A 9,778-nucleotide genomic window follows, 5' to 3' on the forward strand; every position below is an offset into this window, starting at 1 on the left:
TGAGACTATATACCGCTAAAAGATTGTGTTCTAAACTGGTCCGTTTTACAGCGGATAAACTTTTTACAGAGACTGTCGCGCGACAACCACCTTAAATAAGATTTCGAAATTTAAAAAATATTGCAAATAACCATTTGGAAGCGAATTGCTAATTCATTAATGAAAATAACTGTACTATATGTAATGGAAAAAGGATTCCCAATTTATTTTTGATGTTCTTCATAATAGAAATGTGTTTGTGTGGATATGAATATTGACTAATTGAACTGATCAATACAACCAATTGAAATGAACAGTGAAATCATGCAGTAGAGTAAAATAAAATGTAAATTAAAGTTCAGTCATCGAAATATCGTCGTCTGACTCTTGGTTAACATCTAAATTTTGATTCTGGAGACATTCTAAAAGGGAGGAGAGCTACCAACAGCGCCGAAATAGAAGTCTGCACCTGTTCCAACAGAAAAGGAAACTCCCTATACTGTCACCATTTCGTTATTGTAAATATATTTAGTCACCGGAATCCGCTCCCCTCCTTTCTGATGTACTTTTGTTTTCATGTTTTCGACAGTTAAAGAGAATTAGTGTCATAATGCCTGAAAATTTACGTGAACACACCCGGCCCCCTAAACCAAAGAATTCAAAACCTAAATAAAAATTGAAAAAATTCAGCAACATCTCCAGAAAATTGATTCTCTAATGCACTTGATATTTTAGTCGCCTTTGAGATTACGCATTATAATCATTTCCGCAATCTGATGACACAGAATAATTCCACCGGTTCCCAAAATGAACACGCGAATATTGTACAACCCCACCAACGCAGATCTATTTCTGTCGCCCCTTGGATGGAAATGACCCCAAGTAATTTCGGTACCCCTCAAATTGTCCCGTATCACTCGCCAAATTCCAAAGTACCAGAAAATTGCGAGTATTCCACCGGCGCCAACAAACTGCCTACCACACACAGCTTCGAATATCATTTTCCCAATGAGAACTAAAAGAACTCACAGTTCTCATGACTCACAGAAGTGAATGAAAATCTTTCACAGTGAATACATCTATTATTTTTGTATTCCCGCAACTCAACGAGTGGAGTAACTCTACCACTGTCATGACATGAAAAAAATATATAAGGAGACTTAATACATTTAAGTAGAAAGCCCTTTCCTTTACACTTAGTTATGTACTAAAAAGCCTAGGCGCCATGTGCTGTGCCTCGAATTTCAAAAAGCCACTTTGTCGTTACTACCCCTCAGCACGGGAAACTTCCATAAGAAACTCAATTTGCCCGTTTTCTTTATCATTCATTACGTCCAAAGGATAAAGAATAGAAAAAATTGTGAAATTTAAGATCACAAATGCTTCAAAATAAATGATCAAAGTAATAAATCCCTCGACAGAATAACATCCAATCATTAAAATTGCATCAAGTTCTTTTTCATCGAAACATTTGATTACTTTTTATAATACGTCAGAATAAAAAAAATACATAATTTAGGTTTTTTGACTCAATTCAATTCAGTACTCTAATTAATCTCAATAATTATCTTGAATTGATCAGATTACTGGAACTATTGTAGTAGATATATGGAAATGGTTACCTCCGCGTTATAAGACTAAGGGAATTCGTCCAACTGGCACGCCGTAAATTAATAACACATGTATGGATGTATTGTTATAAATTTGGCAGAGGAGCTGAACAGACTAACGAATTGTTCTCTTGGTCTGCGGTCTGTCTGCGGCCTGTCTGCGTTCATCCACTCGTTTGCACTTTTGGCGGATAGCAATAAACCGCTGAGACAAAAGTTTTATGCCAAGGGCAATTTATCATCACACCAACAAACAATGAAACACATCGATGACATGGCGGTAAGGTATGTTTTCTTTCTGGCGGGTGCCAAGATTGCGGTCATCTTCAAGTTTTCGGGTATTGGAGCGTCCCAGGTGCTGATAGCCCGTCGTGGTCAGCCATTGCCTAACCGCAACAACTACAAATTCCGCCACTTACCGACTACATGGCCCAAGTGAATCTTCCCTCAATCAATGGGCTATATCCCCTCATCAACAGACTGCCTTGTGGTTATTATCTCGATTAAGCTCGTCGCTCATTTTCCATAAGTAGATTAACTATGACGTTCATGTTGAGCGTTACCCATACGTAGGACGTACAATATATAGGGCATTCCACGCTAAATCGGATACCATCGAGCTTTTGCATCTCCGATTTTATTTTTACTTTTTTTGTTATAGTATCGGTTGAAAGATGCTTCCATGATCATGCTCAAAAGACGATGTATATTGATTTTTTAATACGATCCACCCTCGTCCCACTTCGTTTGCACACACAATATTGTCTCGACCAATCATTGATCTCAATTTTTGATGGCTCAATTGGTATGAAGGAAAGTATTTAATAAAAATCACATATTTCGTCTGCATTTAGCGGATAACTCTAGAATTAGAAAAAAAAATGGGTAACTGTTGTTTCCCTAACATGTCTTTAGGATCTGATGGGCTCACGTAGGTTTAAAATATTCTAGTAGCAGAAATCAGCAATAATTTCTTAGCGATTTTAAACTTCTGAGTTCAGAAGTCTAAATAGAAATAGAAGCAAGTGGAAATTTTTGAAGAAAGAAGTAAAGGAGAAAGAACAGGATTGTTGCGAAAAATCTGGTCTTTGGTGAGATCTGCTCGGTTCTGAGGAATTTAATTAGCAATCTTTTCTATTACATTTAACAGTGAAATTACTCCACCCTCTAAAGCTTGAATATTATAATAGAAAAGTGTTTTCAACTTCCCATGTTTCGCTTTATTAATACCTACTAATTATTGCGGCTAGACTACCTGTCACAATTACGATAAGGATTCATAAGCCATACAGTGAACTGCGAAAGGAAAACGAATTATGAAATTTTCCATAATAACGAGATAATCGCTCACATACTCATTTCGATTTACGATTTTCAATTATCGAAGAGAAAGAATTTTGGCAATCATTTTCCATGAGTTTGATGAAGCATTAATCTATTATACGAATCTTTCAAAAGGAACTGGTAGTTACGCTTACAGTAGTATTCTGAAACAATGAAATCACATGGAAATAATTTTGAGATCAATGATTGGTCAAGACAATATTGCGGGAGTGGGGATAGGAGAAGTGGGGGTCAGGGGGATGGTATAAAGATGCATGCTTCACGAACAGAAGTCATTCTCTAGTCATATAGATGCCATATGTTATGTCGCATGTTTGGTCAATTGAGTTACGGTTCAATATTTAAACATAGAGCATAGTCACCATGACAGTTGTCAGCATAACTGGATCATGCTCCAAAGTGCTCCAAATGCTGACAAAGTAATGCAAACAATAAACAATTATGTATTTAACAGGCCTTTTGGGTATGGAAGGCAGGCCCAAATCGGGCTTCGACGTGTAGTAGTCATAATCATTGTAATCAATCAATAATCAGCATACTTGAACTAATAGGATTTATCCCTTCGAGTCTAGAACCTACAATAAATATAAGTACTCCACATACAGGGTATGACATTTTGGTGGCAGCGGTGTTCGGCTACAATATCAAAAGTATTTAATTTGATTGTACGTTGACGTGAAATTTTTCACGTCAGAGTACTGAGTGACGTTCGCATTAAATTCTGAAATCTACGTATGAAGTGACGTAGCATTGAAATGATGTCAACGTCCGGAGCGACGTTGCTTTTTTCGGGTGTAAGCGACCGGCAGTGTGGTCAGGAACACACATCAGCAAATAGTTGAGTAGTCAATCGGCCTTTGATATATTTATTCTACTCGAAACTGTAAGCATTGGAACGAGCTACTTCGAATCGTAGACATTGAAACAACAGCATAGGCGAATGAATTCTGGCGTCGCATCTGATCGTGTCAGTAGGAATCTTTTGCTATTGCGCAGATCATAATCGCTTGATTCAGTAGTACCAAAAGCCTAACAACAACTTGCGGAAATATTGGAAATTACCTTCAGAGTTTGATAGATCTAGACTGATCTGTAGAAAGTATACCACGAGTAAGATCAAATTTGTAAAATTCTGTGTGGAAAAAAAATGAATTGTAAAATTCCGATTTTATTTAGTCAAATTTATTATTAGAGATCAGAATTTTATTTTAGAAGGGGAGAAATGTAATCTCCCACATATTAGAACTCCTTGAACCGACTGGAGTGGATACGAAAGCTATGTGTTATGCCGCAGATTTTGGTTATTTGGTTTATTGTTCTATACTTGAGCATACAGCATTGTCAGCGTAACACTTACCAGCGTAAGTGGATTATGCTAACCAAGTAATAACTCACAAACAATTATGTATTTAAGAGGCAGTTTGGACCTCTCAAAACGGGCTCTGACGTGTGATAGTCGTAATCATTGCAATCAGTCAGATGACATAATGAAAATAATAAACTCTCATATTTAAATACCAATCAACTATTGGTTGGAATTATCCCTTCGAGCTTAGAGCCTAAAATAAATAGAACGGTTACCGAGACTTCACCCTTTGAAGATTGCCTCGGCTAGCACGGGTTTCCTCCGAATCATAAGGGATGGGTGGAAGACCATCGTCATGGTTCAGGTGACGGCCAGGCATCACTCGGGTCAAACCTCGGCAAGACCTAAACTATATTTTTCCTTTCCTTCGGGGTGGAAAATGGTCCGATTCTATGTCTGTTCTCTGGATTAATCAAGAGGAGAGTAAGATCACGCACTCTTCTTCCTAATGTCATTAACAACTGAAGTACCGTGAATCGCGAGACCTCATAAATGCTTTTAATATCCGGAGGATTCTGGGACATCAGATCTGTTAGGGATTCTACGGTCCAGATAATCGTCTTGGCGGGCTGTGAGTCCTTCGCTCGCTGAACCCCAACTACCTTTAGAGCTGCCTTTACCAGAGGACGAGCACATGAGCTGGTTGCACCCCCCGGAGTATTGAGTCAACAAATTACTGTTGCTGCTTAGTATTGAACTATGAGCTAATTTCTTTTCGGAGAACAAGAAACTCAGATAAGCTACCAGGTAATGAGCACTTGGATTATCTCATTGGGCATCATTTCTTCTGCACCAAGACTGCTACTGATTCCATACTGACGAATAGGGTTTCCAGGAAGAATCCCTCCAGGCTGCGCTTACCAGCTGTACGTCTGGGCCGGATAGGCCCCTCATGAGGTTACCCCATCCGGTATCTTCCAGACCTCTAAAACTAGTTCCTTGACCTCTTGTGGAGGAAGGATGGTCGCCATATCTATCAGATGGTTTTGCAGATTTTAAAACTGAAACGGAGCTGCTAGGCTGCTCTTCTTTAGGTTTCCCTTCCAAAAGGTCTTCTCCCATCTTAGAGTAATCAGCTTGATATTCCATGCGATCTCCAAGAATTCGATTTGGTGTGATGGGGAGATCCTGGATTTCTCGTTGTCGATCCTCCAGACCAAGGAATGTAGGAAGTTTATCCCAAAGCAGACTTGGCTCTATAGGGTCTTGGCATCTTGGTGAGCAAGAAGAAAATCGGTTAGATAGACTAAGATTAAACTAAGAAGAGAGAAGGCTACAGGAGCTTTCGCCAGGCCAAATGCTATGCATGTAAGACTGTACAGTTGATTTCTATATGACGGAAAGATGTATATGCCATGATTGATTTTGACTGGTAGGTGAAGATACGCTTGTGAGAGGTTTATTTTTGCTAAAAAATAGTCTTTCTGAAGAAATTTCTGCACTCTGTGCTGATTTATTAGTTGAAATTTTGGCGGATGAAGATATTTGTTCAAGCAACGAAGATTGTTGAAAGATTCAATTTGGCTTCGAAATAAGGAACATTGGAGATATAAAGCCTGTCCTCCAATTTGCTTTTTCTATTACTCTTTGACTGAGCATTGCAACTATTTCTTTGATATTCAGGGCGATTCTTTCATCGATTATTTTCTGATATTATATTCTTCTGAATGGAATCGAATACCCTTTTAAGATGCTTAGGATATGTTTTAGAACCTTTAATTTGCCCACTGAGGAATAAAGCTACTCAGTTGAACTTCCTCGAACTGTGAGTTCTTTGCCTCGAAGGATTTCCTCGTTGTGAGGGTCTTTTGGTTGGTCTACAATCATATCTTCCTTCCTTGAAGTAGGGCAACGATATTCGGGGGCGATTGGATAAGAATTTGGTTAATTGTCTTGCAGGATGTGGCCGAGAGGAGCTTCTTGCCGTTGGCTGAGGTTTTGAACGGCCATTATCAGATTCACTGTAGAGAAAGGGTCTTTCCTCTTGAAAAAGTACCTTCAGGGTAGGGCCCTGTTGTTCCCAGAACTCTGAGAGTAATTGCTCATCGAACAAATGCGACTGATAGAGGCATCTCAGACAACATTAAAGCTTGATGAAGATTTTTTGGTCTAAATAGCCTCTCTTCATTTCAGGGATTTCTACTCTACGAGCGCAAAGAAAGTGAAGCAAGTCGTCTGAGGCCGATTTAATTGAAGACTTCCTTAGGAAGACCTCCCTGATGTCCTCACTTATCTGAGGATATTTTGCTATTAACGATTTAACAGCTGATGATAGGTTCTCCCTCTGTAGCAGGAGGCCATGAGAAAATGTACCTGTCATTGCATCCAATCTGGATAGAAAGGAGAAGCTGAATGTTTTCGTGGCGAAGAATCCCATTTGGCTGTTTACCGTGAAGCTGTCAAATACTGAAGATGCTTACAGCTTTCTCTGGACATCCTTATTTTATTCCAAGAAATGGAGCCAGGCTTCTGTCAATTTATTGCTTGACCTTTGATCTCTGCCTCCGCGGCTGGAATGAGAGGGCCATTCTCTCACCTGTGGAACTAGGGCTAAGTCGATAAAGGTTGTAGGAGCGAATTTATCTTGGAATGCATCTCGCTAATAGTCTACTAAAAATGGATCCTTCTCTACAGCACTGGAATCCTTGGCATTTTCTCTCCCAGCCAACGGAAAATTAAGCGCAGAGATAATAGGTTAGAGGATGTATGCTTGAGTAATTTCTGCGAACAAAGACCAGATTATGTTAGAGACTGTACGATTCTAATTATATTTTTAGTTCCAGAGGATGTTTGCCAACGGTAATTTGCTAGGTTAGGGGCATGGTGAAATCAGCGACCCGACGGTTTTCCTCCGGACCGTGTACATGTACTCGAGGGAGAGTCTCTGCAAGCAGTTACTCTTGAAGATGACTTGATCAGAGGCAAACCGAGACAAAGCCTGCTACTTTCCCGATACTAGTCCTCACAGTTCAATCGAACGGATGTCAGCGGCAACACGGCAAAAGTCAAGGCGAAGCCTGTGGCTCCCCGAATGCTATTCAGGACACCTCGCTCGGAGGAACCTCCACGAGTGGCAAAAGTGTAAAAGTCGAAGCGGAACCGGCGATTCCAGGTTGCTAATCCTCCCTGCCATGGTGATCGTGTTTGTCGAGGCCTTTGCTGCTTGTACCTTAATTCCTGTAATATGACCTTGTGACATACTTTACCTTTGACATTGTGACACTTTCATAATACTCAACGTACTTCCCGTGCGTTAAATAATGAACGTTGCAACGTTTGACACACAGCACGCTTTGGGCCAAAACCAACGCGTACTGAAGATGCACCACGTCGGCCGCACTACCCGGGTCCGAAATGCCAGTAGTCGCAGTATTGGCCGAGCATCGACCGAGAATTGGCAACCAAGTCTTGGGCCCCAACCATCGACCAAATGAAGGCCGTCGATTGGGCCCCACCATTGCTCGGTTCCCAAGTGTAGGCCGAGATTCGGTTCAAAAGAGGGTGCCTAGTGTCGGTGACTAAACTATGGACTTGACTTGGTAGATGGCATGCCAACATAAATTATTCACTTGATATATTATACCATCTACCAGCCTATACTTTTATTCAATAGATAATGTCATTACCGACGGTAGAACGGAAGCTGCTCCATTCTGACACGTTCTAAATTTACCCAAAATATTCAGTAAGCAAAACATTATCACAGGTCAACATTATCTGACAAAGCTACGTAATGGCATCAGCATATGAGCGCGTAAAAAAGTGGCGACTGATGCATAAACAAAATCATTGTGTTATCAACTTAAGTACGAGTGACAATGAGCAGGTAGACCCAGTGGACACCGATGGACAGTCTGGACAATGTCGAAATGAGATTAAGTCGGACATGAGAAAGGATGTATCCATGACTAACTCATCAACATCAAATGCTTCTGCGTGTTCGAATACCTGCAATTCATCGATAAATGATTGTGTCAAAATCTGCTGCGATGTCGATGCTGAGGAGAATCCCACAGGAGGTGGTGGTCATGACAACATATCGTCGGATAATTCGAGTATTGCCTCTACTGTCTCAAGTAATCATGACGATCGAGCCGCCAATGTAAATTTCCAAGTCATTCCTAACGTAAGACAACGAATTCAGCAGTGGGCATTGAAACATCGGAGTAATGTGTCCCAAGAGGCAATCTCAGACATGTTACTGATATGGATTTCTGAAGGTTATCATAACCTACCAAAAACCTCAGAAACTTTACTAGGAACTACACATAAGAGGAAACTTGGAACCATGCTCGGAAAAAAGCGCAATGAAATAACTGTGGGGCAATTTGTTTATCCTGGCATAAAACACGGACTTCAGAATATAATTGATCCCACTATTTTTACTGAAGACAAGATATCTGTCTTTGCACACATTGACGGAATGCAAGTGTTCAAAAATTAATCTAAAGAAATCTGGCCAATTTCCATAAACGTACACCATGAGAACTATATTAAAAAGCCGTTTGCTGCCGGAATTTATTGTGGCGATGGAAAACCTGCATCTGTTAATGATTTCCTCGATGATTTCGTCGCAGAAGTGAATAGTTTCATCGATAATGGCCTGGAATTGCATGGAAAACTATATCGTTTCGAGCTCCTCGGTATCATTGCTGACTCTCCAGCGAGAGCATTCATCAAGTGCTGCAAGCCATCAGGTTCGTTCTTTGCTTGTGAGAGGTGTGCTGTCAGAGGAGAAACCTTGGCACAGAAGCGAGTATACGCTGAAATCGACTGTGCAAAACGCACAAGAGAATCATTCGAAAGACAGTCTCAGCCTCAACACCACCTGGAGAACGCAATTTCGCCATTGACTAGAATAAAAAATTTTGACCCTGTCGGCTCTACGATTTTAGAGATCATGCACTTGTTCTATTTGGGAGGGATGAAGTGGCTATTAGAGAAATGGATTCTTAGGAAGGCCAATCCTGCAAAGCTCAAATTAATAGAGGTAAAAAAATTAACGAAAATAATGGCTATGTTGAAATCCGACATCCCTTCTGATTTTCAACGAAATGAGTTTGACGTCAATCAAGTCTCCAGATGGAAGGCCACGCAATATAGATTTATGTTAAATTATTGCGGAGCGGTAGTCCTTAGAAGAATTCTATCGCCTGTATTCTATGAGCATTTCCTCCTCCTAGTTGTTGCGAGTCGTATTTTGAACAGTAAAGACCTTGTGAGGACTCATAGTGATTATGCTGAGAATCTTCTCATCAAGTTCTTTACACTATTGGAACTCTATGGCCCACACTGTAAAGTCCTTAGCTGGCACAACTTTATTCATGTTGCTGATGACGCCAAAAAATTTAAAATCCCTCTTGAGGATCTTTCGGGTTTTTGGGGTGAAAATTTTATTGGAATTTTCAAAAATCTGGTCAAATCTCATAGTAAACCCCTAACACAGATCATTAATCGCTTGGATGAACAGCAGACTGGA

Source organism: Fopius arisanus, unplaced genomic scaffold, assembly GCF_000806365.1.
Source record: "Fopius arisanus strain USDA-PBARC FA_bdor unplaced genomic scaffold, ASM80636v1 scaffold00085, whole genome shotgun sequence".
NCBI classification, from domain to species: domain Eukaryota; kingdom Metazoa; phylum Arthropoda; class Insecta; order Hymenoptera; family Braconidae; genus Fopius; species Fopius arisanus.